The sequence below is a fragment of the Gorilla gorilla genome, chromosome X (genome assembly GCF_029281585.2).
Source record: "Gorilla gorilla gorilla isolate KB3781 chromosome X, NHGRI_mGorGor1-v2.1_pri, whole genome shotgun sequence".
Classification (NCBI taxonomy): Eukaryota; Metazoa; Chordata; class Mammalia; order Primates; family Hominidae; genus Gorilla; species Gorilla gorilla.
The window spans coordinates 138,606,411-138,633,419 of NC_073247.2; positions in this window are offsets into that span (position 1 = coordinate 138,606,411).

A 27,009-nucleotide genomic window follows, 5' to 3' on the forward strand; every position below is an offset into this window, starting at 1 on the left:
CTCTAAATAGTGGTTTTATTCATTTACATTCTCAACAACAGTGTGCAAGGGTTCCATTCCATTTTCTCCATATCTTTGCAAGCATTTGTTATTGCCTGTCTCTGGATATAAGCCATTTTAACTTTGGTGAGATGATATCTCATTGTAGTTTTGATTTGCACTTCTCTGATGATCAATGATGTTGAGCACATTTTCATATGCCTGTTTGACATTTTATATCTTCTTTTGAGAAATGCCTATTCAAGTCTTTTGCCCAGTTTTGATTGGATTATTAGATTTTTTTCTATAAAGTTGTTTGAACTCCCTATATATTTTGGTTATTAACTCCTTATCAAATAAGTAGTTGGCAAATATTTTCTCCCATTCTGAGGGTTGTCTCTACATTTCATTGACTGCATCTTTTGCTGTGCAGAAGGTTTTCACTTGATGTGATTGCATTTGTCCATGTTTGCTTTGGTCGTCTGTGCTTATAGGGTATTGCTCAAGAAATCTTTGTCCAGAACAATGTCCTGGGGGGTTTCCCCTATGTTTTATTGGAGTATTTTAACAGTTTGAGGTCTTAGATTTAAGTGTTAATCCATTTTAATTTGATTTTTGTATATGGGGAGAGATGGGGCTCCAGTCTTGTTCTTCTGCATATGGATATCCAGTTTTCCCAGCACCATCATTTATTGAAGAGACTGTCTTTTCCCCAGTGTATGTTCTTGGCACGTTTGTCAAAAATAGATTCACTGTAGGTGTGCAGATTTGATCCTGGGGTTTCTATTCTGTTCTGTTAATCTATATGCCTATTTTTATGACAGTACCATGCCATTTTGGTCACTATAGCTCTACAGTATAACTTGTCAACAGGTTATATCATTTCTAAATTTTTGTTCTTACTTATAATAGCTTTAGCTATTCTGGGTCTTTTGTGGTTCCATACAAATTGTATGATTGTTTTCTCTATTTTTGTAAGAATGTCATTGGTATTTTATAGGGATTGCATTGAATCTGTAGATTGCTTTGGGTATTATGGACACTTTAACAATATTGATTCTTCCAGTCTATGAAAGTGAAATATTTTTCCATTTTTGGTGTTTTCAATTTCCTTCATCAGTGTTTTGTAGTTTTCATTATAGAGGTCTTTCAATTCTTTGGTTAAGTAAATTCCTAGATATTTAATTTTATGTGTGGCTATATTATTGCTTTTTATTTTTATTTCACATTGTTCGCTACAAGTATGTAGAAATGCTACTGAATTTTTTATGTTGATTTTTATTCTACAAATTTACTGAATTAATTTATCAGTTCTAATAGTTTTCTTTTGGACTCTTCAGGTTTCTCTAATTATATGATCATATGATCAGCAAACAAGGATAATTTGATTTTTTCTTTTTTAATTTGGATGCCCTTTATATCTTTCTCTGGTCTTATTGCTCTAGCTAGGCTTTCCAGTACTATGTTGAATAAGAGTGGTGACAGGGGACCTTCTAGTCATGTTCCAAATCTTAGAGAAAAGGCTTTCAGTTTTTCCTCATTCAGCATGATACTAGCTGTGAGTCTGTTATATATCACTTTTATTATTTTGAGATATGTTCCTTCTATATCCAACATTTTGGGTTTTTTTAATCATGAAGGGACATTAAACTTTTTCAAATGCTTTTTTAGGATCAATTAAAATGATCATATGTTTTTTATCCTTCATTCTGTTGATATGATGTATCACATTAATAGATTTTGTGGATGTTGAACCATCCCTGCATTCCAGGGTTACATCCTACTTGGTCATGAGGAACAGTCATTCTAGTGTATTGTTAAATTCAGTTTCTAGTATTTTGTTGGTGATTTTTGCATCAATATTTATCAGCTATGTTGGCCTGTAGATTATTTTTATGATGTGTCTTTGTCTCGTCTTGTTATCAGGGAAATACTGTCTTTGTAGAATGAGTTGGAAAGTATTCCTTCCTCCTCTATTTGTCAGAATAGTTTGAGTAAGATTTATATTAATTTTTCTTTTTAATGTTTGGTAGAATTCAGCAGTGAAGCCATCAGGTCCTGAGCTTTTTTTTACTGGAAGACTTTTTATTTCAGCTTTTATCTCATTACTTGTTATTGGTCTGTTCAGGTTTTTCAATTTCTTTCTGTTTCAATTTTGGAAGGTTGTAAGTATCTAGGAATCTGTCCATTTCTTCTAGATTTTCCAATTTATTGGCATGTAGTTGCTCCTGGTATCCTCTAGTGATCCATTTAATTTATGCAATATCAGTTGTGATGTCTCCTTTTTATTTCTGATTTTTTTATTTGAATCTTATCTCACTTTTTTCTTAGTCTGACTAAAAGTTTGTCAACTTTAACTTTTCAAAAAATTAAGTTTTTGTTGCATTGATCTTTTGTATTATTTTCCTCATTTCAATTTCATTTCTTTCTGCTCTGATCTTTATTATTTATTTTATTCTACTAACTTTGAATTTGGTTTGCTCTTGCTTTTCCAAGTCTTTAAGATGCATCATTAGATTGTTTATTTGAAATTTTTTCTCTCTTTGATGTGGGCACTTATAGCTATAAACATCCCTCTTAGTACTGCTTGTGCTGTATGCTTTAGGAATGGGGAACTCAGAACTCTGACCAGTGCCCTATCCTGCTGTAGCTGAGCTGGTATCCAAGATGCAAGACAAAGTCCTCCCCACTCTTCTTTCTCCTCTCCTTAAGCTGAAGAAATGAGATTTTTTTGGAGCCATGAGCTGTGCAGCCTGGGGTTAGGGGAGGGGTGATGCCAGCACTCCCTTGGCTTCCCCAGCTGGGGCCTTAGTATGCTGTTTGCCCTGCCCCAAATCCACTGTCTCTGGGCCTAGTTCAGTACTTGGACTTGCCTAGGAATTGCAGTCCTTATGGCCTAGATGGGCTTTAAAGTTTACTTAGAGATTGAGAGCACTTTGGCCCTCAAGGATGAGATTTTTGGGCACTCAAGTTCAAACTGCTGGGATCTATCAGAGATTCCCCTCTGGCTAGGGCTGGTTTAAATGCTCCCTCTGTCGAGGGCATTAGCTGAGTTTCGCTAGGTTTTTCTTTGTGCTCTAACAGGACAGAACTGAGTTCAATTCCTTCCAATTGCTGTGTTCTCCCTCCTCCCAACACCCAGATATGTTCTCTGCCACCCACTCTACGGCTGCTGGAGATGGGAGAATGGCAGCATCACAACAGATAGGACTGTATTTTCTATCTCCTCATTGTCTCCCTCAGTGATAAGAAGTTAAAACCAGGAACTATGTGTACTCACCTGACTTTTGGTTCTTATGAAGGTGGTTTTTTTTTTTTTTTTTCCTGTATAGAGAGTTGTTAACTTGGTGTTCTTAAGTGGGGGACAATCAGTGGAGCTTTCTATTCTGCCACCTTGCTTCCCGGAATCAGCCTGGCTCAATAATTTAAACTTAAGTAAAAGGCCAAGCACCTTTCCCAGTTTAATTAAATTATCAGAAGATTAATTTTCTAAACTTTGTATATTTTTCTGAAATGATGTTATTGTGATTGAATATACAAGTACATTCAGTAAAGATGTTAAAAATATTTGTACATCTTTTTCCCATCCCCATACCTCTCCCTCACCCTAGCCTCTATTTGCTACCTTTCTACTCTCTGTTTTCCTGAGGTAGAAATTTTAGATTCCACATATAAGTGAGATTATGCAATATTTGTCTTTCAGTGCCTGACTTACTTTGCTGAGCATATTGTCTTCCAGTTCCATCCATGTTTTTACAAATGACAGAATTTCTTTCTTTTTAAAGACTGTATATTATTCTATTGTGCATGTGTACAACTTTTATTTATCTATTCTATCCCTTTTTTAATCTATTCGTCCTTTGATGGACACTGAGGTTGTTTCCAGTTTCCATTTCTTGGCTATTGTGAATTATGCTGAAATGAACAAAACAATGCAGATATCTCTTTAATATATCAATTTTAATTCCTTTGTGTATACCCAGAAATGGGATTGCTGGATGTTGATGAAAAGGTACAAAATTTCAGTTAGACTGGAGGCATAAGTTTTAGTGATCTATTGTAGTGCATGTTGACCACAGTTAATAATAATGTGTATTTCAAAACAGCTAAAATAGATTTTTAATTTTCTCTCTACAAAATTATAATAAATGGGTGAGGTGATTAATATGTTAATCAACTTTATTGACTCCCTCCATAATGTATACATAGATCAAAACATCAAATTATGCCCTGTAAATATACACAACTATTATTGGTCAATTAAAAATTTAAAAATTGTGCATTTCATATGGATAAAAAAATGCTATAAAAATTCTCAAATGAATGTTGTACGTATGTTTGTGCATGATATTTATTTTCTTCAAAAATATAAAATCTAGAAAAGAGGACAGAGATTATTTAACAATGAATTATAGTAAATAGAAATAAACATGACCTTAACAATCAGAAAGAACCTCAAACTATCACATGGTAAAGGAAAATAACAAGATAAAAGAAGCAGCACAGAATATAGTCCTAGATTTTTGTTTGTGTTATGACCCACACTTTGTAGGAATAATCATGAAACAGGTAAATTGGGCATTTAAGATTGGGTATTTTTTTCCAAAAATATCTTACATAAGATTAGATATTGAATTGATAGCTGTAATATAATTAGTCAACCTTACTTGAGAAGTTCAGTGATCACTTGTTGCTTTTGGGATTTTGTCCCTAACTCACCCACTTAGTATCTTAAGTGCCCAAAGATATTTCTTCAGATTTATACACCTGCAGCACAAGAAAAAAGAACCAAAATTTGGGGTTAACTGATTGTTCCTAGATTTCTTAGTCCTTAAACTCTCATTCTTTGTTCTTCTACAAGTGTATAAATCAAAGTAAAGCAGATCATACAATGAAGAGTTAACTTTGGCAGTGCCATATACATATGTCTTTCATGAAGAAAAGTTTGCATCAGAGTCATTGCTTTCTTGTTCACTGACTATGCATCTATTTCCAAACAGGTGATAGGAGAACTCCAAAGTTAGATGATTTTAACCCTCAAGAAGAAAGGACTTGGGCCTTCACAGTGAAAATCAGCACAATCAATAATTTATCTTTGCCTTTTATCCTACCTAGATTATATGTATTCTGATTAAAGTGGAAGCTATAAGTAGGATAAGGCAAACTCATCTATCTAATGTGACAGGGTTGCAGCTAGATAGGCATTATGATCCTGAAATTGCTTATATTCTCCTCAATTTTATTAACATTTAATTTAATATGTTTTGTTGTCTGATAATTTCTTGTATTTTTTTTTTACTATTTTCTACTACTGCAGACAAATTTCCCACATCCTAGCAGAGCAATACAAACATTGGAATACCATTCAGCCACAAAATAAATGAAATCCTGTGATTTGTGGCAACATGGACTAACCCGGAGAATATTATTTTAAATTAAATAAGCCAGGCACAGAAAGAGAAACACCACACGATCTCACTCACATGTGGAATCTAAAAGAGCTGATCTCCTAGAAGTAGAGAGTAGAATAGTAGTTACCAGGAATTAGGGAAGGTGTGGAGAAGAGAAGGTGGAGAGATATTGGTGAGGGGGTGCAAAGTTATGTTTAGACAAGAAGAATAAGTTCCAGTGTTTTATGAGTCCATTTTCATGCTGCTGATAAACCCCAAGACTGGGCAATTTATAAAAGAAAGAGAGGTTTAATGGACTTATAGTTCCACGTGGCTGGGGAGGCTGCACAATCATGGTGGAAGTCAAGGAGGAGCAAGTCACGTCTTAATATGGATGGCAGCAGGCAAAGAGAGAGAATTTGTGCAGGAGAACTCCTTTTTTAAAACCATCAGATCTCGTGAGACTTATTGACTATCAAGATGAACAGCATGGGAAAGACTTGCCTTTATGATTCAATTACCTCCCACACCCACCAGGTCCCTCCCATAGCATGTGGGAATTCAAGATGAGATTTAGGTACACATCCAAAGGACACAGCCAAACCATATCGAGTGTTCTATTAAATAGTAGGGTGACTAATAATAATGTAGTGCATATTTCAAGATAGCTAGAAGAGAAGTTTTTGAATGTTATCGCTTCAAATAAATCATAAGTGTTTAAAGTGATGGATATGCTAATTACTCTGATTTGATCATTATACAATGTATATCTGAATTGAAACATCACATTAATACCCCATAAATATGTACAATTACTGTGTGTCAATTATAAATATTTTAAAAGTAAATTTAGAAAAGAGAACCTCTAGTAAATGATGCTTTCTGATCATTTGGCAACACAAATCCTATTCTCTCAAAGGAATTCTTGCTATGTACAATAGATTCCTTAGAGCAATAATTAAGAATGATTAAGTGGATGGTTTACTAACAAGTCATAGCAAACAGAAAGGTTTCCTCTTTTTAAAATAATAGTACATCTTGCCTAACTACAATTATATCCATTTCACCCATATATTGTATGTATGTGATTATCTGCCTTGTTTGTTAGATTATTTAGGTAGCTTAACAAGGAATTAATTTTTCTGTGTTAAAAATGTACTGTATCTTGGTACCATATAATAACAAAAATAATTTATCATTTCCATAGGTAACTATTTGAAATGCTACTCAGTAACTAAATATAGCTTCTTTGGATGTGAATTTAACCAACAATATAAAAACTGTGGGCTTGATTTTTTTCATCTTCATAACTTACTAATAGCTTAAACAATTAGGCCAATATTTTGTAAAAATGATTTATAATATAAAATTATTGTACTATCGCGTTTAGAGTAGCAAGTACCCTCAGTCCCTGATGTGTTTATTAAAGAGCTAAGGCAGTTACTTTTTTGATAACTTGCTGCTACAGCATTTATACTTATTACAAAACAGATGGATATCATTTACTTACAAAAAGCATAAAACTTTAAATGGCAACTCTTACTTTCTAAGTTATTACTATTATTATTTTAGAAGAAACAGCAGCCTGGGACAAGACCATAAATGACAGATTATCTCTCAGTTTCCACTTAACCTGATTAAATAAAAACACAGTTTGTCCTTACCCACTCCCAGTAGCCTTATTGGAGCTAATAGAGCAGATGTTTTGTCACCCAGATAGTCACGATTGCTTTTCATTCTGGTGAACATATTTTGGAAACAAGCTAATGAGGCGATCTGCAACAAACACACTTGGTCCCCTTTGGCTGATATTTCTTTGCTGATGTCATTTATCCTTCATTGTTAATTAAATGAAAATAAGCAGCAATTGCTTTCCCCATATTGTACATTCAGAAATAAAACTGTGTAATGTGGTGTATAAATTTGTTTTTTGTTGAAATGTTGAAGTTCAAGTGATGAACTTTAAGTCTGTGCTAATTGTTTAAATGAGGGCACAGACATTTATGAAGACCGAAGCTCATTATAAGAAGTACTAATGTAACAAGGGTATGTTCTTAATGGAAGCTTCTTTCCATTTATATGATACAAGCATTTCTGTTAATCCTGGGGCTTATGAACCAACATATCCCTGTTGAAAATGCTAATGATCAAATGTGGTAAGAATTATCTACATAACAAGTGGCTAGACATGCTTATCTGCAGTATAAGTGATGCCCAGTGTAGAACTTTATGTTTACATATGCAAGGGATGAGAAGTCTCATCAAGTTGCTGCCAGTAACTTGTTCTGAACATTTTTTTTCTAGTGTACCACTAATTAAATAATAATCATAATCATAATAATCCAAGAGGGTTGTATTAGTCAGAGTTCTCTTAGAGGGACAGAACTAATAAGATATGTGTGTGTGTATATATATATATATACATATCAGACTCCAAGTTCTTCAGTTTTGGGACTCAGACAGGCTCTCCTTGCTCTTCAGCTTCCAGACAGCCTATTGTGGGACCTTGTGATCATGTAAGTTAATACTTAATAAACTCCCCATATATATATTTATATATATATAACTAATATATATTAGAGAACTAATAAGGTTTGCATATGTCATATATATGTATATATATGTGTATATATCTTATTAGTTCTCTAATATATATTAGTTATATGTGTGTGTGTGTATATATATATATATATATATGTATAAAGGGGAGTTTATTAAGTATTAACTTACATGATCACAAGGCCCCACAATAGGCTGTCTGGAAGCTGAGGAGCAAGGAGAGCCTGTCTGAGTCCCAAAACTGAAGAACTTGGATTCTGAATTTCGAGGGCAGGAAACATCCAGCATGGGAGAACGATGTAGGCTGGGAGGCTAGGCCCGTCTCTCCTTTTCACGTTTTTCTGCCTCCTTTATATTCACCAGCAGCTGAATAGATTGTGCCCACCAGATTAAAGGATCTGCCTTCCCCAGCCCCCTGACTCAAATGTTAATCTCTTTTTTCAATACCCTCACAGACACGACCAGGATCAATACTTTGTACTTTTCAGATCAGTCAAGTTGACACACAGTAATAACCATCATCAGTCCACCCTTGTCAACTTGAACCCATACATGTATGCTGAGATCATACATAATCTTCAAATAAAGACAATAATAAGGTCATAATTTTGCCTAACATAATAAAACTATCCTTCGTACAAATGGAAACGCACCAATCTCCAACCCAAATACTAATACATAAAGTTAACAATGCTTAAATGCTGATATGAAGTCAATAAATCTTATGCCACACAAAAGAAAAGGAAATAAAATGAAGATTTCTTTGTACAAGTGTATACATGCACAAACATGTTTTAAACAAAAGAAGGAGGAAATACTCATGACAGTTACAATACTTGTTTCTGCAGCTGGTCACGTGGTCATAGCTAGTATTGATGACTACCTTCTTCTACACCCACTCTGTATTCCCTTTGCCTTCAGCGAGCACCTCAGCAGGTTATGGTTTTTCCCCAGTGAAGTGACCTGAACCTTCATTCCTGAGGGATCTGGACCATTTGTAGTCCTGTCTGGATTGGGCTGTTGTGGTTTCCCATTGACCTTAATCACAGGGCATGGTAATACTAAGAGACGCCTTAATGGATCTCCTGTATTCCATGCATACACTTCCTTACCACCATTATGGTGTAGTTGACTGATTTCATCTTGATAGTCCAGGTCAATCACCTCAGCCAACACTGTAACTCCCTTCTTAGCCTGCTGACTTAAAGGTAGGAGGAGCCCAAAGTGTCCAGGTGTCAATCTTTGCTTCCAGTTTATGGAATTATTGTTGTGTCTCATGGTGGCAGTGTTCATCCTTCTGGAACTAAGACCTCTAGGCCAGCAAAATGTAATGTCATGGGAATAGGAAGCAAAAATTTGGCTAGTGGATCACTAGGGGTGATGGTGAGTGGTGCCACTTCCACTTCCACACCTTGATTCCTGGACTCATGAATCTTGGTTATGGAAGAAACAGTACCATATATTGGATGCTGATTCAGAGCATACATGGCCTTCTGGAGAACTTTGCCCCAGTCCTGCATAGTATTGTCACCTAGTTGGTATTGTAATTATGACTCCAAAAGGCAGTACCACTGTTCTATCAATTCAGCTGATTCAGGAAGATGGGGAACGTGGTAAGACCAATGAATTCCATCAGCATGAGCTCACTGCCACACTTCTTTAACCATAAAGTGAGTGCCTTGGTCAGAGGCAATGTTGTGTGGAATACCATGACGGTGGAGAAGGCATCCTGTGAGTCCACGGATAGTAGTTTTGGCAGAAACATTGCTTGCACGATGGGCAGGCACAGTGTTGGTCTCTGCAACTGGCAAATTGGACCCTCATCAGTGGCTATAGCCAGGTCAGCTTTGGTGAGTGGAAATCCATGATGCTGAGCCCATAGGTAACCTCCATCCCTGCCACCATGGCCACTTTGTTTGTGGGCCCATTGGGTGATGAAAAGGATGGCTGGGGAAAGAGGCTGAGGGGCGTCCTCAGAATGGTTCATCCCATACACTTGATTGTTAAAAACTTCCTCTGTTGAGGTCACCCATTGGTGAGCACTCTCATGGGATACAAATATCTTCACAGTTTTTGACCATTCAGAGAGGTCCATCCACAGACCTCTTCCTCAAATTTCTGTGTCACCAATTTTCCAATCATGCTTCTTCCAAGTCCCTGACCATCCAGACAAACCATTGGCTACAGCCCATGAATCAGTATATAATCATCCTAGAAAAGGGCTGTAGTGCTGCAGCTGTCCCCTTTCGGGTGATGCCTGCATATCGTGTAGAACCATCTGTGAACCAGGCCCTAGTCTTCTCTTCCTCTGTCAACTGATCATAGGGAACTCCCCATAAGGCCATCGGTGCAGGCTGGGGGAGAGAAGGCAGCGTGGCAAGAGTGAAGACCATGGGCATTTGAGCCACTTCCCCATGTAACTTACTTGTGTCTTCAGGACTTGCTTGAGGCTGATCACATATATACCACTTCCACTTGATGGAATGCTGCTGTGCATGATCCACTTTATGGCTAGATGGGTTAGAAAGCACCCAGTTCATGATAGGCAGGCCAGGTCACATGGTGACTTGATGGCCCATAGTCAAACGTTCAGTATCCACCAAAGCCCAGTAACAGGCCAAGAGCTGTCTCTCAAAAGGAGAGTAGTTATCTGCATAAGATGACAGGGCCTTGCCCCCAAATTCTAGAGACCTCTGCTGTGATTCACCTATGGGAGCCTGCCAAAGGCTCCAAACAGCATCCCTATCTGCCACTAACACCTCAAGCACCACTGGATTTGCAGCATTATATGGCCCAAGTGGCAGTGTAGCTTGCCCATCAGCCTGGACCTGTTGCAGAGCCTTCTCCTGTTCTGGACCCCACCCAAAACAGGCAGCTTTTCAGGTCACTCGATAAATGGGCTGGAGTAACACACCCAAATAAGGAATGTATTGCCTCCAAAATCCAAATAGGCCCACTAGGCATTGTGCCTCTTTCTTGATTGTGGGAGAGGCTAAATGCAGCAACTTAACCTTTACCTTAGAAGGGATATCTTGACAGGCCCCACACCACAGTACCCCTAGAAATTTTACTCAGGTAGAAGGTCTCTGAATTTTAGTGGGATTTATTTCCCATACTCTGGCATGCAAATGTCTTGCCAATACGTTTAGTGTGTTTGCTAGTTTTTGCTCACTGGATCCAATCAGCATAATGTCATGAATGGAATGGACCAGCATGATATCTTGCAGAAGCGAAAAGCAATCAAGGTGTCTTCGAATAAGATTATGACACAAAGCCAGAGTTGATATGCTCCTGAGGTAGGACAGTAAAAGTATATTGCTGGCCTTTCCAGCTGAAGGCAAATTTCTTCCGGTGGGCCTTATGGACAGGAATGGAGAAAAGGGCATTTGCCAAGTCAATGATTCCATACCAGGTACCAAGAGATGTGTTAATTTGCTCAAGCAATGAAACCACATCTGGTACAGCAGCTGCAGTTGGAATCACCACTTGGTTAAGATTATGATAATCAACTGTCATTCTCCAAGATCCATCTGTCTTCTGCACAGGCCAAATGGGAGAGTTGAATGGGGATGTGGTGGGAATCACCACCCCTGTGTCTTTCAAGTCCATAATGGTGGCACTAATCTCCACAATCCCTCCAGGGATGTGATATTGTTTTTGATTTACTATTTTTCTAGGTAGAAGCAGCTCTAATGGCCTCCATCTGGTTTTTCCCACCATAATCGCCCTCACCCTACCAGTCAGGGAGCCAATGTGGGGGTTCTGCCAGCTGCTAAGTATGTCTGTGCCAATTATGCATTCTGGCACTAGGGAAATGATGACAGGATGAGTTCAGGGACCCACTGGACCCACTGTAAGTCGGGTCTGAGCTAAAACTCCATTAATTAACTGACCTCTATAAGCCACTACTTTAACTGGAGGACCACAGTGACATTTTGGGTATCAGTGACAGCTCAAAGCCAGTGTCCAGTAATGTCCGAAATGTCTGATCATTTCTCTTTTCCCAATGCACAGTTAACCTGGTAAAAGGCTGGAGGTCTCCTTGGGGAAAGATGGGAGAAAGATTCACTGCATAAATTGTAGGTTATGTAGTGGTGTCCTTCCTCAAGAGGACCCAGCCTTCCCTTCATTCAAGGGGTTCTGTGTCCATAAACTGGCTCAAGTCTGGAAATGAGTTGAGGGGCTATGATTCTCTCTTTTTATAATTCAAATTAGCTTTGTGTCCATTCGACCTAGAAGTTTTCTGTTTGTATAATTTAAGTAGAAATGCAGTAGGCTTCCTATTAATTTCTCTTCTAGGAGCGCCGTGATTAATTACCCAATGCCAGAGCTCTACACGAGTCAGAAAATTCTGACTGCCTCTTTCCCTCTGCTGTCCATTGTGGTAGCTATGCCCACCTTGCCTTTGATGGTTGAGTGCCGCCACTTGGCCCCCGCCACCTAGGGATCCAATTATTCCCATTGTATTTAAATTTTGTACTTGAGTGGCTGTGGTTCCCACCATTAGATCTGACATACAGAGAAGAGAAATTACAGGGCTCTTTGCAGATGCATGTGCCACCCTCACAAATCTATTTTGCAAGGCATTGGTCCAGGTTATATCTCCTGGGCTGACCTAGCAGTGATGAGTAGGCCTAAAGTGACTTATCCAATCCACCATACCAATCTCCCTAAGCCTTTGGATCCCTTCCTCTACATTAAACCAAGAGAGATCAGGCATTTCCGGTTTGCTCACAGTGGACTATCTTTTCATCCATATTTCAGCTAACCAAGCAAATAAAGTATTAGAACCTTTTTAACTCCCTGAGCTGCAATATTAAAAGCAGAGTCCCTACTTAGTGGGCCCAAATCAATACATTCAGCCTTATCCAACTCTTTATTCCATCCCTCATTATTGCATACCCTTAATATCAATTGCCATGTCTGTTCTCTAGATTTCTCTTTATATAAATTTGATAACTCAAACAGTTCTTTACTAGTGTAGTTCACCTCCTCATGGGTCACACTCTTAACCTAACCTCCAGAGACCTGCCGGGACTTTAGTCTAGTTATGGGTCTAAAAGCAAACAGGGGTGTTGGGGGTGGCTCCTGAGGAGAATCAACATTATTTTGCCTGGCAACCGCCTCAGGGGAGGCCATCACTATTGCCTCAGGCATGGCAGGGTTTATCTCCTCAGACAAAGGTGGAAAGGCTGATAGTAGCATGGGTCAGGGAGGGGATGTTGCCACCACTTGGGATGAGGAAGCTGTTTCTTCTGGCAAAAAAGGTTCATCAGAGTTTACAAACTGAGTGTTCCCAGCTTCATCAGGGTCCTCCCACACGTCCCCATTCAAAGTTTCATGGTCCCATTCTTTTCCAATCAATGCTATCATTTTAACAATAGACATCTGGTGAGGCTGTGCATGCACCTTTTGTTGCAGGTCAGCCACTGGCATGATAAGAGCTTGGGTCTGTTTTTCCAAAATTACAGCTTTACTCTACAGGAGATAAGACTCTTAACAGATTTGAGGCTCAGTATCTGCCTCTGACGCTGGGAGACACAATCCCTGAGTTCATCATTTTCTTTCATCATTTTGTCCAGTGAACTTAGGAGCAACCAACCAGCTTCATTATGTTCCTTGGTTCTCCACATATGGTCAAAGGTATTATGTACAGTGACACTAAGCTCCTTGCCTCTCATAAGTGGTGAATCAGGAGTGTCAAATGCATTTATTTTATTTATTTTGCATAACTCTCTAAACAGTTCATGGCAAGGACTATCAGTGTTTTCCACATTATTAGAAGTAGAGTCCTTAGCCTTTCTAGGTCTAATCATATTAAGCAGCCAACTCCAGAAACCAAAAAACCAACAAAAGAACTCCATCCTTAACATTCTGTTCCCCTAGAACCACTCCTCATACCAAAATCTGTATTAATCAAGGTTCTCTTAGAGGGACAGAACTAATAGGACATAACTAATTAGGACAGAAGTAATATATATATATATAATATCATATATATATTATTAAAAGCAGAGTCCCTACTTAGTGGGCCCAGATCAATACATTCAGCCTTACCCAACTCTATGTTCCTTCCCTCATTATTGCATACCCTTAATATCATATACATATCAGATATATATGATATATATCATATATATATATCAGATATATATATGAGATATATATATCATACATATGATATATATCATATGTATCATATATCAGATATATATCACATATATCACATATATCAGATATATATCATATATCACATATATCAGATATATATCATATATCACATATATATGATATATATCATATATCACATATATATGATATATATCATATATCACATATATATGATATATATCATATATCACATATATATGATATATATCATATATCACATATATATGATATATATCATATATCACATATATATGATATATATCATATATCATATATCACATATATATGATATATATCATATATCATATATATATGATATATATCATATATGATATATATCATATATATCATATATATATCACATATATCATATATATGATATATATCATATATATCATATATGTCATATATATATCATATATATCATATATATATCATGTATATCATATATGTATTATATATCATATATATCATATATATCATACATATATCATATATATCATATATATCATATATATCATACATATATCATATATATCATATATATCAAATATATCATATATATCATGTACATCATATATATATCATATATATCATATATCATATATATCATATATATCACATATATCACATATATCATATATATATCACATATATCACATATATCATATATATCACATATATCACATATATCATATATATCACATATATCATATCATATATATATCATATATATCATATCATATATATATCATATATATCATATATATATCATATATATAATATATCATATATATATCATATATATAATATATCATATATATATCATATATATAATATATCATATATATATCATATATATAATATATCATATATATATCATATATATAATATATCATATATATATCATATATATAATATATCATATATATATCATATATATAATATATCATATATATATCATATATATAATATATCATATATATCATATATATATCATATATATAATATATCATATATATCATATATCATATATATCATATATATCATATATATATCATATATATCATATATATCATATATATATCATATATATCATATATATCATATATATATCATATATATCATATATATCATATATATCATATATATCATATATATATCATATATATCATATATATCATATATCATGTATATCATATATATCATATATCATAGATATCATATATACCATAGATATCATATATATGATATATCATATATACCATAGATATCATACATATGATATACATATCATATATATCACATATATCATATATATATCACATATATCATATATATCAATCATATATATATCACATATATCACATATATCATATATATATCACATATATCACATATATCATATATATCACATATATCATATATATATCACTTATATCATATATATCATATATATCACATATATCATATATATCACATATATCATATATATCATATCATATCATATATATCATATCATATCATATATATCATATATATCATATATATCATATATATCATATATATCATATATATATCATATATATATCATATATATCATATATATCATATATATCATATATATATCATATATATCATATATATATCATATATATCATATATATATCATATATATCATATATATCATATATATATCATATATATCATATATATCATATATATATCATATATATCATATATATATCATATATATATCATATATATCTCATATATATCTCATATATATCATATATATCTCATATATATCATATATATATCATATATATCTCATATATATCATATATATATCATATATATCATATATGTCATATATATCATATATATCATATATATATCATATATATCATATATATCATATATGTCATATATATATCATATATATATCATATATGGGAGTTTATTAAGTATTAACTTACATGATCACAAGGTCCCACAATAGGTTGTCTGCTAGGTGAGGAGCAAGAAGAGCCAGTCTGAGTCCCAAAACTGAAGAATTTGGAGTCCGATGTTCAAGGGCAGGAAGCATTCAGCATGGGAGAAAGATGTAGGCTGGGAGGCTAGGCCCCTCTCTTTTTCGCGTCTTTCTACCTGTTTTATATCCGTTGGTAGCTGATTATATTGTGACCACCAGATTAATGGTGGATCTGCCTTCCCCAGCCCACTGACTCAAATGATAATCTCTTTAAGCAACACACTCACAGACACACCCAGGATCAATACTTTGTATCCTTCAACTGAATCAAGTTGACATTCAGTATTAACCATCACAAGGGTATTGCTTGCAGAGTAACTAGTGTCCAGGGAGATCATAATTTAAGATCAGTTATCTGCTTAAAATTTATGTTTATCATATTATAAAATTGGTTAAATTCTTTAAAAATTTGTCTTGATAACTGCAGTTTTGCCTTTAAGACTTGCAATTAATACCCCTATTCTATTGCATTCCCTCAATTCTATCTCTTGTAGGAAAGGTCCATAAAACTTTCAAGGGTAAATCACGAGAAAGATGAATAAGAACAGGAGATTGTGAGTCCCCTTGGAAAGGCTACACAGACTGAATTAGGTAAGGTCATTAGATGCAGAGGTTTTAAGATGGTGCTTCATAGACTTTTGTATTTAATGAACCAATTCTAACTTTAAAAAATGATTAGGAATGAACATATTCCTAAGGTGCTTTGTTGGTGGTGGTATTTTCGAAGTAAGGCCATTAAAACAACACACACACACACACACACACACACACACACACACCAAAAACACTTTGCATTGATTGGCTGGGTCAATGCTCTTCAATGTCCCTCTAAAAACTATCCAAAATAAGTATAAGTATGTTTTTGCAAGGCAAGTGGCTCATTTACAACCATTCATTGTCCCAAACTCCTCATAGGTAACATTTTTGGAAACATAACTAATCATATTCTATCCTATCTCTTAATAACAGAAACAGTATTTTGTAATAACTAATACAGGAAAGATACAGTCTTAGGACATATTTCCTGCAGTTTGAAACCAATGTGTTCAAATATGAACTCTGCTTCTATCTTAGAAAAATCTTATTTCATCCCTAAATGCGACCCTTTGGCTAGAAATCCAAGGACTATTTTGAGTAGTCATCCACGATACCTTCTTCATTTTCACCTTCAATGTTTAACTGGACACTCAGTCCAGCTAGTTCTATTTCATTGTACCTCTTGAATCTGTTTGTCCCAGCACCTTTCTTAAGGTTCTCATTATTTCTTTCTGTCATGGACTATATTAGAATGGGCAGATAAAATTCAGGATGCTGAATTAAATTTAATTTCAAATAAACAATGAGACATTTGAGCATATATTAAGTATTACATGGAACATATTTACAATAAAGAAATCATTGTTTAACTGAGATTCAATTTAACTGGGCATACTATATTTTCATTTGCTCCATTTGGCAACCCTTGACTAAGTGCAAAAGATTCTTTGTCTCTAGGGAGTATCCTCTCTAGTTCCTCTTTAACACTCAGCCCCATTATTTACTTCTTAAAAAGTAAATTGGGGTAGGAGTTTTCAAGATGGCCAAATAGGAACAGCTCCAGTCTACAGCTCCCAGCATGAGTGACACAGAAGATGAGTGATTTCTGCATTTCTAACTGAGGTCAGGTTCATCTCATTGGGACTGGTTGGACAGTGGGTGCAGCCCACAGAGTGTGAGCTGAAACAGTGCAGGGCATCGCCTCACCTGGGAAGTGCAAGGGGTCAGGGAATTCCCTTTCCTAGCCAAGGGAAGCCATGACAGACAGTACCTGGAAAGTCAGGACACTCCCACCCTAATACTGTGCTTTTCCAATGGTCTTAGCAAATGGCACACCAGGAGATTATATTGCACACCTAGCTCAGCGGGTCCCAAGCCCACGGAGCCTCGCTCACTGCTAGCACAGCAGTCCGAGATCGAACTGCGAGGAGGCAGCGAGGCTGGGGGAGAGACATCCGCCATTGCTGAGGCTTGTCTAGGTAAACAAAGCGGCCCAGAAGCTCGAACTGGGTGGAGCCCACTGCAGCTCAAGAGGCCCGCCAGCCTCTGCAGACTCTATCTCTGGGGGCAGGGCATAGCTGAACAAAAGGGAGCAGAAACTTCTGCAGACTTAAATGTCCCTGTCTGACAGCTTTAAAGAGAGCAGTGGTTCTCCCAGCATGGAGTCTGAGATCTGAGAACAGACACACTGCCTCCTCAAGTGGGTCCCTGACCCCCGAGTAGCCTAACTATGAGACGCCTCCCAGTAGGGGCCGACTGACACCTCATAAAGCTGGGTGACCCTCTGAGACAAAGCTTCCAGAGGAAGGATCAGGCAGCAACATTTGCTGTTCTGCAATATTTGCTGTCCTGCAGCCTCCACTGGTGATACCCAGGCAAACAGGGTCTGGAGTGGACCTCCAGCAAACACCAACAGACCTGCAGCTAAGGGTCCTGACTGTTAGAAGGAAAACTAACAAACAGAAAGGAATAGCATCAACATCAACAAAAAGGACATCCACACCAAAACTCCATCTGTAGGTCACCATCATCAAAGACCAAAGGTACATAAAACCACAAAGATGGGGAGAAACCAGAGCAGAAAAGCTGAAAATTCTAAAAACCAGAGTGCCCCTTCTCCTCCAAATGATCGCGGCTCCTCACCAGCAATGGAACAAAACTCAACAGAGAATGACTTTGAGGAGTTGACAGAAGAAGGCTTCAGAAGATTGGTAATAACAAACTTCTCCGAGCTAAAGGAGGATGTTCAAACCCATCACAAGGAAGCTAAAATCCTTGAAAAAAGATGAGAAGAATGGCTAACTAGAATAAACAGTGTAAAGAAGACCTTAAAGGACCCGATGGAGCTGAAAACCATGGGACGAGAACTACCTCATGCATGCACAAGCTTCAGTAGTTGATTTGATCAAGTGGAAGAAAGGGTATCAGTGATTGAAGATCAAATGAATGAAATGAAGCAAGAAGAAGGTTTAGAGAAAAAAAGAGTAAAAAGAAACGAACAAAGCCTCCAAGAAATATGGGAACATGTGAAGAGACAAAATCTACGTTTGATTGGTGTACCTGAAAGTTACGGGGAGAAAGGAACCAACTTGGAAAACACTCTTTAGGATATTATCCAGGAGAACTTCTCCAACGTAGAAAGGCAGGCCAACATTCAAATTCAGGAAATACAGAGAACACCACAAAGATACTCCTCGAGAAGAGCAACTCCAAGACACATAATTGTCAGATTCACCAAGGTTGAAATGAAGGAAAAAATGATAAGGGCAGCCAGAGATGAAGGGCTGATTGCCCAAAAAGGGAAGCCCATCAGACTAACAGCGATCTTGCAGCAGAAACTCTACAAGCCAGAAGAGAGTGGGGGCCAATATTCAATATTCTTAAAGAAAAGAATTTTCAACCCACATTTTCACATCCAGCCAAACTAAGCTTCATAAGTGAAGGAGAAATAAAATCCTTTACAGACAAGCAAATGCTGAGAGACTTTGTCACCACCAGGCCTGCCCTAAAAGAGCTCCTGAAGGAAGCACTAAACATAGAAAGGAACAACCAGTACCAGCCACTGCAAAAACATGCCAAATTGTAAAGAACATCGATGCTAGGAAGAAATAGCATCAACTAGCGAGGAAAATAACCAGCTAACATCATGACAGGACCAAATTCACACATAACAATATTAACCTTAAATGTAAATGGGCTAAATGCCCCAATTAAAAGACACAGACTGGCAAATTGGATAAAGAGTCAAGACCCACCAGTGTGCTGTATTCAGGAGACCCATCTCAGGTGCAGAGACACACATAGGCTCAAAATAAAGGGATGGAGGAAGATCTACCAAGCAAATGGAAAAAAAAAGGAAAACAAAAAAAAAAAAACCCTATCAGAGACTAGGGTTTGCAATCATAGTCTCTGATAAAACAGATTTAAACCCACAAAGATCAAGAGACAAAGAAGGCCATTACATAATGGTAAAGGGATCAATTCAACAAGAAGAGCTAACTATCCTAAATATAAATGCAACCAATACAGGAGCACCCAGATTCATAAAACAAGTCCTTAGTGACCTACAAAGAGACTTAGACTCCCACACAATAATAATGGGAGACTTTAACACCCCACTGTCAACATTAGACAGATCAACGAGACAGAAAGTTAACAAGGATATCCAAGTCTTGAACTCATCTCTGAACCAAGCAGACCTAATAGACATCTACAGAACTCTCCACCCCAAATCAACAGAATATACATTCTTTTCAGCACCACATCACACTTATTCCAAAATTGACCACATAGTTGGAAGTAAAGCTCTCCTCAGCAAATGTAAAAGAACAGAAATCATTACAAACTGTCTCTCAGACCACAGTGCAATCAAATTAGAATCCAGGATTAAGAAACTCACTCAAAACCATACAACTACATGGAAACTGAAAAACCTGCTCCTGAATGACTACTGGGTAAATAACAAAATGAAAGCAGAAATAAAGATGTTCTTTGAAACCAATGAGAACAAAGACACAACATACCAGAATCTCTGGGACACATTTAAAGCAGTGTGTAGAGGGAAATTTACACCACTAAATGTCCACGAGAGAAAGCAGGAACGATCTAAAATCAACACCCTAACATCACAATTAAAAGAACTAGAGAAGCAAGAGCAAACACATTCAAAATCCAGCAGAAGGCGAGAAATAACTAAGTTCAGAGAAGAACTGAAGGAGATAGAGACACAAAAACCCTTAAAAAAATCAATGAATCCATGAGCTAGTTTTTTGAAAAGATCAGCAAAATACAAAGAATGCTAGCAAGACTAATGAAGAAGAAAAGGAAGAAGAATCAAATAGAAGCAATAAAAAATGATAAAGGGGATATCACCACTGATCCCACAGAAATACAAACTACCATCAGAGAATACTATAAACACCTCTACGCAAATAAACTAGAAAACCTAGAGAAAATGGATAAATTCCTGGACACATAAACCCTCCAAAGACTAAATCAGGAACAAGTTGAATCCCTGACTAGACCAAAAACAGGCTCTGAAATTGAGGTAATAGTTAAGAGCCTACCAACCAGAAAAGTCCAGGACCAGACGGACTCACAGCCAAATTCTATGAGAGATACAAAGCTGAGCTGGTACCAATCCTTCTGAAATTATTCCAATCAACAGAAAAAGAGGGAATCCTCCCTAACTCATTTTATGAGGCCAGCATCATCCTGATACCAAAGGCTGGGAGAGACACAACAAAAAAAGAGAATTTTAGACCAATATCCCTGATGAACATCGATGCAAAAATCCTCAATAAAATACTGGCAAACGGAATCCAGCAGCACATCAAAAAGCTTATCCAACACGATCAAGTTGGCTTCACAGCTGTGATGCAAGGCTGGTTCAACACACGCAAATCAACAAACGTAATCCAGCATATAAACAGAACCAAAGACAAAAACCACATGATTATCTCAGTAGATGCAGAAAAGGCCTTTGACAAAATTCAACAGCCATTCATGCTAAAAACTCTCAATAAACTAGGTATTGATGGGATGTATCTCAAAATACTTAGATCTATTTATGACAAACCCACAGCCAATATTATACTGAATGGGCAAAACCTGGAAGCATTCCCTTTGAAAACTGGCACAAGACAGGGATGCCCTCTCTCACCATTCCTATTCAACATCGAGTTGGAAGTTCTGGCCAGGGCAATCAGGCAGGAGAAAGAAATAAAGGGTATTCAATTAGGAAAACAGGAAGTCAAATTGTTCCTATTTGCAGATGACATGATTGTATATTTAGAAAACCCCATCGTCTCAGCCCAAAATCTCCTTAAGCTGATAAGCAACTTCAGCAAAGTCTCAGGATACAAAATCAATGTGCAAAAATCACAAACATTCCTATACAACAATAACAGAAAAACAGAGAGCCAAATCATGAGTGAACTCCCATTCACAATTGCTTCAAAGAGAATAAAATACCTAGGAATCCAACTTACAAGGGATGTGAAGGACCTCTTCAAGGAGAGCTACAAACCACTGGTCAACGAAATAAAAGAGGACACAAACAAATGGAAGAACATTCCATGCTCATGGGTAGGAAGAATCAATATCATAAAAATGGCCATACTGCCCAAGGTAATTTATAGATTCAATGCCATCCCCATCAAGCTACCAATGACTTTCTTCACAGAATTGGAAGAAACTACTTTAAAGTTCCTATGGAACAAAAAAGAACCCGCATTGCCAAGAAAATCCTAAGCAAAAAGAAGAAAGCTGGAGGCATCACACTACCTGACTTCAAACTATACTACAAGGCTACAGTAACCAAAACAGCATGATACTGGTACCAAAACAGAGATATAGACAAATGGAACATAACAGAGCCGTCAGAAATTATACCACGTATCTACAACTATCTGTTCTTTGACAAACCTGACAAAAACAAGAAATGGGGAAAAGATTCCCTATTTAATAAATGGTGCTGGGAAAACTGGCTAGCCATATGTAGAAAGTTGAAACTGGATCCCTTCCTTACACCTTATACAAAAATTAATTCAAGATGGATTAAAGACTTAATTGTTAGACCTAAAACCATAAAAATCCTACAAGAAAACCTAGGCATTACCATTCAGGACATAGGCATGGGCAAGGACTTCATGTCTAAAACACCAAAAGCAATGGCAACAAAAGCCAAAATTGACCAATGGGATCTAATTAAACTAAAGAGCTTCTGCACAGCAAAAGAAACTACCGTCAGAGTGAACAGGCAACCTACAGAATGGGAGAAAATTTTTGCAATCTACTCATCTGACAAAGGGCTAATATCCAGAATCTACAAAGAATTTAAACAAATTTACCAGAAAAAATCAAACAACCCCATCAAAAAGTGGGTGAAGGATATGAACAGACACTTCTCAAAAGAAGACATTTATGCAGGCAACAGACACAAGAAAAAATGCTCATCATCACTGGCCATCAGAGAAATGCAAATCAAAACCACAATGAGATACCATCTCACACCAGTTAGAATGACAATTATTAAAAAGCCAGGAAACAACAGGTGCTGGAGAAGATGTGGAGAAATAGGAACACTTTTACACTGTTGGTGGGACTGTAAACTAGTTCAACCATTGTGGAAGACAGTGTGGTGATTCCTCAAGGATCTAGAACTAGAAATACCATTTAACCCAGCAACCCCATTACTGGGTATATACCCAAAGGATTATAAATCATGCTACTATAAAGACACATGTACACGTATGTTTATTGCGGCACTATTCACAATAGCAAAAACTTGGAACCAACCCAAATGTCCATCAGTGATAGACTGGATTGAGAGAATGTGGCACATATACACCATGGAATACTATGCAGCCATAAAAAATGATGAGTTCATGTCCTTTGTAGGGACATGGATGAAGGTGGAAACCATCATTCTGAGCAAACTATCGCAAGGACAGAAAACCAAACACCGCATGTTCTCACTCACAGGTGGGAAGTGAACAATGAGAACACTTGGACACAGGGTGGGGAACATCACATACCGGGGCCTTTCATGGAGCGGGGGAGGGGGGAGGGATAGCCTTAGGAGAAGTACCTAATGTAAATGACGAGTTAATGAGTGCAGCACACCAACATGGCACATGTATACATATGTAACAAACTTGCACGTTGTTCACATGTACCCTATAACTTAAAGTATAACAATAATAAAAAAAAGCAAATTGGATTATAGAAGTGTCTTACTTAAGAAGAACCTCTTTTGCATCTTTATTTCCTGTAATAGAACTTTGAAATTGCATAGCTTGTCTTCTATGGCCATTCACATTAGGTTTTAAAGTATTTTTGGAGTTACATCATCTACCACAGGTCCCCAGGCCACGTGTAGGTTATTCCACACTGGACTTCTTGTTATTGCGTGAACTCATGCACGATTTGAATATGTGATTTCTTTTGTGTGAAACATCCATTTTCCGCTTCATTACCTAGAAACCTCTTATATAATTTAAGAAAAAATTCTAATAATAATTCTTTTTCAATATTAATTTATTAATTTTTTATTCTTCCAGTATTTTTAAATTCCAATATTCTCAAGTTTTTTCAGCAACCGTTTCTGTGGCACTTTGTTATGATAATTGCCCACACTGTAGTGTGGTGATCTGTTTGCAGAGTTGTTTCTCTGTCACTTGACATGATCTACCACAAATAAGTGATGACAGTGTATTATTTATCTCTGCATCTCTAATATTTAACTGAGTGCCCCACATTCAGTAGATTTTCAACAAATGCTTGATGAACCTACAAACATTTCATATCACTGATATTTTTGACATATCTCTGAAGTTTGGTTGGCAGTGAAAAATCACTTGTAGAACTATTTTTATTTATCCCCCTCTCTTATTTCTAAGTGGTGTGTATGGATTCACCTGTAAATTTTGTTTTTTTGTGTACCAAAATTTGCCCCTCATAACATCTGTTATACGCCATAATTCCCAAATGTGTTCAACAATTAATTTTGCATATGCAGTGATAAGCAGAAATCCACTGAAATATATAATTAAAAGCAAAGCCCTTTTCTGAAGGTTCTTTGTGATTCATTTGCCTCCATAGGCTTCTATCTAAAATTGAGTTAAATGCAATAAATTCATGTAATTTAGAAGAACAAAATGTGGTGAATCTCACGAGGCCTAGGGAATTTGCTAGCCAGGTTCTGACACTTTTGCTGGCACTTCTCCAGAAGTAAAAATGTTTGGTTGGTCATTAAGACCTTATTTCTCCTCTTCAATTAATATTGAAAAGAGAAATCTAGGAGTTAGTAGCAGGAGCAATAATGCATAGCAATTCAAACAGACCATATCTGAGTGTTTCTTTTTTTCCTCCATTTTCTGCTAAGACTGCTTACAGTATACCAAGGACAACCTTAGAGAAACAAATGCACAACACACCCAGACAAAGACATGTACCTCAGAACAACCAGGAAGCAACATATTTGGTAAAGTTCTGGGCACATTTGAAAGTTTTAAGGCAAAGACATAGACCTGGAAGAACAACTTAGAGCAAAGTCCTCTGACGAAGACCCAGAAAAATAAAACAACCTATTTGGTTGTTAATGGCTGTGAGAGAAGAAACAATAATTTAGAGAATGAACTGCCCCATGGATTGACAGCTTCCATGAACATCTTATACATTTAATAATTTATGTATGTATCCATGTATAAATTCTATTCACTGAAAGTACCTCTTTATACTTTTATATTTTTATTATTATTAAACGGAGGACAAAAAATTGTCACAGCCCTGCTTGTTTAAGGCAATTCAAAACCTGTGGTCGAGTGTAGACAGAAGAAAGAGCCAATATAAAATAACATCCTGTAAATCTAATCACCCATGGCACTGAAGAAGAGTGCACTGAAATAGCTGTTATCTTTCTGTTGTATGTTTTTTATGGGTATTGAGTCAGGTGTGTTCAATGTCTCAATTTATCAGACTTCCCAGTGGGATCAAGAACATTAGATTATCAACTTTTTTCTCCTGATTGATTTAGCATTCTACACACTTTGAAGAATTTACATAAATGTTGTCCATGAAGTCTTCCATCTTTCAATAGACATGGAGGTCAAATATATAAAATCTCAATAAATCTCAAAATGCATACGTTAATAGCAAGGAGTCATAAAGAACAGACATTTTATGTAGGCAAAAGTAGAATTAAAAATATATATACACATGAAATAGACCTAGGGACTTTTCTGAATGATCTGCAAGGTTCAAGGTAGCCATAAAGTCTGAAAATACAGATTGATATTATTTTCCTTTATTTGTTTAACCAATAGAATCTGCTTGATTACCTCTTCTGGTGTATGTCAATATCACAATTCTTTAGTGAAAAGAAAAGAGACAACTTATACAAGGCAATATATTTTGAATATATGTGCTGAGATTGATAGAAATACATGGATGCACAGTGTCCATTGCAACTTTACCCAAAACAGTGACCTGGACATTGCTAATAAAGTACACACATTGAACATACAGTTTAGTTTTGTGTCATTTAACTTACAATGTAATATCAATAAAATACTTATATATTTTATCTGTTTCCAGATATTATGGTGACTGTGTATATCCAAGTATGTGTGTTTATTACAAAAAAAATGGGATCAAGAAATAAAAGATTTTTTCCCAAGACTATTAGATTTGTCTCCCCTGTAGCTTCAATATATCGCATTCTAATACTTCCGTCTAGTAGAATTTGTTTACATAAAGAGGTTTTGCAACACACACTTCCATATATGTCAAATCTTTAAAGTTATATTGTAATATTTCTCTTCAATTTATTATTTTTTCTGCCTACTTAAAAGTTTTAAAAATAGAACAAGAAACATTGTAATGTGTAAGAGAGATACATTTTATTAGGACATAGGACAAAATTTTAGTAAATTGTCCTTCTAACACACATTTCCCCTCTCTCTGTCTCCATCTCTACACACATACATTCACACACACACAGACACACACACACACACACACAGTCTCTCTCTCTCTCGCACACACACACAGTTCATTCCAAATCTCTCTATCCACTTCTCAATTACATATGTACATTAATAAAATCTTAATGAATGTGATAATATAAGAAATCTGCCTTTCAAACAGTCCACAAACAATACACTGGGCTCCCATTCCATTGTTGAATATGATTTATAAATACAGGGGGAAAATATTACTAAGAACAAAGAACTGACCTTGATGATATAATTTCATGTTGAACCATGCTTGATAAATAGCCTTATTCTGTTGAGTAGTAAGAGAATACCGTAAATCCTCAAAGCATTTTTCCTCACT